Below are 2,258 nucleotides of genomic sequence, written 5' to 3'. Positions count from 1 at the left end.
TTCCCCTTGGCTTTTACTAATTGTTCTTCACAAAAAGTAAAGCATACTTTTCATATTCAGGTGGACTGTAGAAATTACAAAGAACAATACGTGCACATTAAAACCTGAAGTAGGGTCATTCTGAAATTGACCAAGAGCACTTTAGAAGATTGCACAGGCCACCTCCAGTTTATAAATGGGTTGAGTTTTAGAGTCCCCTGACTGTACGAGTGTCACCGCAGGGCAAGGTGTGCGGGTAGGAGTCCTGTTCCAGCCCTTTTCTGATGCAGAGCGCACCACTGAGGGCGGCATGAGAAGGGCCTGAGCGGGTCTGTTGGAGGAGAAAGCCGCTTGAGGAGAGTACCCTGCTGGCTGCCAGGAGTGCATCGTGTCCCTGGGCTCACTTCCTCCCCACTGGGACCGCTGGGGGAGGTGGAGGAGGGCAGGGCCGCCCTCCTCCCTGTTCTCCTTTCAGCTAGAGCAGATCTGCTTTTATTTTGTTTCTTATATTGGGGTTTACCTAAGATGGTTGAACAAAGTCTGTGGCACCTATTGCAGATCCCAAGCAGGAACTCCGTGCTCGGCTCAGAGCCTGTGTGCCCTGTCTCTTGAACCTTCCTAGCTCCCCAGGGGTATTTCTTCAACAAACTACCTTTCATTGTCAGAAATTTCCTTGAAGCTAAAAATTTAAAGTCTATTTTCATGTTCTCTTTTGGTTTACCCTCACCCACTAGGAATTTTGCTCCTGTCTTTACAGGGTAGTTTCTGCGTTTTGTCTAAGCCCAGGATTCATTGCCTACCCCCGCCTCTAACTCAGGTTGCCCTTTTGAGAATTTTGCAGCTTAGATCTGTACCACTTATATTGCCTAGTATTGTTCCTGAATTTTGTGTTTGTGCATTTTTACCACATTTAAACTGCATGCCTTTCAACAGAGAATTGTTTGGGGGTTTGTTCCTACCATTGACAACTAAAATTGGGCATTAAAGTGAGCTCTGATCAAGAGCTATTTCAATTCTGTAAAGATTGTTACTCTACACTTAAATGCAGGGTTTACTTAAAATTGTGGGTATATGCTTCCTTTAGCTGTCTTAAAATAGCCTGAACTTTGTCTCTTCTGCTTTGTTACCAGGGGTCCAAATCCCAGCAAAGTGTTACAGCAGTTGTTGGTGCTTCAACCAGAACAGCAGTTAAACATATATAAAACCCTGAAGACGNTTCAGAATGGTATTTTCTTTAATGGTCTCCAATCCAAGGTTTCTTGTTGAACACTGAGATTTGTTTTTATATGTCTGAAATGAAGGTGTAATTGCTGTTGCATTTTAGATGTTTACAGGTTGCCTGAGTAAACTAGAAGAGGAATTAGTCATTGCTATTTCCTGGGCACTCAGATATGTGGATATATCTGTACAGTCAATTTGCAGAGGCTTACTGACTGTTCCCTCAATTTGGCTGTTTAATGGACTTATGTGTCCCAAATGAACTATGTATTTTGATTTTCTGTTTACCCCAACACTTAAAAAAGGAAGAAAATATTTACCATACTGGTTTATTTCAGAATAAGAACTATTAGGATAATTATGAGTTAGAACCACTTATTCACCTGTCAACAACACTAAAACAGCTCCACAAATAGCTTCTGCTTAAACAGAAAAGTAGGCGATAACAATAGTAGATTAGTAATAGCTGATAGCACTTTTGATTCAGAAAGTTTTACTAGCTGAAAAAAGTGCTAGACTTAATTAATATTTAATTAGTATTATCTGAATGTTGCAGGTTAATTCAGGCATTGTTCTAACATGACATATTCAAACAATGTGGTTTTAACCTGTTGGACATGGTCTAATAAGTTTGTAGTTAGTGGGAAAATCCAGTAGGAAAGTATTTTCCTTAGTGTCCATGATACCAAAAAACATTTACAGATAGGAATTTTATAGCAGGTGATTTTTTTGAAATTTTGCTGATATGTTTGTTTGTTTCTGAAGGACTTTGCAAACACCATTCCTGGACATGGCGGGATAATGGACCGATTTGATTGTCAGTATCTGATGGCAACGTTTGTGCATGTCTACATCACAAGTTTTATAAGGTAATTTTAGATTTTTTAAAAAATGTTTTATTAGGTGATTTCTTGAAGTTCTCATTTCCACAGGCATTAGTGTGAATGAGTTATTTTTTTCTGTCAGTGGTAATCTATAATATCAGAAGGGAATGGTGGCCCCTGGTGTTGTGTCACACTGAAGCCGTGAGCAATATGGTGAAATTATAATTATTTTACATA

General features: G+C 39.6%; 1 long non-coding RNA gene across 1 annotated transcript in view; it reads left to right on the top strand.

Annotated features, from left to right (window-relative positions):
* Positions 1–1,941: 1,941 nt before the first annotated feature.
* LOC109378758 (uncharacterized) overlaps positions 1,942–2,258 on the top strand; it is a 5,342-nt gene continuing 5,025 nt past the window's right edge. The window contains exon 1 of the long non-coding RNA XR_002123059.1: positions 1,942–2,066. This is a non-coding gene — a long non-coding RNA (uncharacterized LOC109378758). The remainder of the gene's footprint in view (positions 2,067–2,258) is intronic.

The sequence above is a fragment of the Hipposideros armiger genome, unplaced genomic scaffold (genome assembly GCF_001890085.2).
Source record: "Hipposideros armiger isolate ML-2016 unplaced genomic scaffold, ASM189008v1 scaffold_3305, whole genome shotgun sequence".
NCBI classification, from domain to species: domain Eukaryota; kingdom Metazoa; phylum Chordata; class Mammalia; order Chiroptera; family Hipposideridae; genus Hipposideros; species Hipposideros armiger.
The sequence above is the reverse complement of the archived record's forward strand: the minus strand, read 5'-3'. Positions and strand labels throughout refer to the sequence as shown.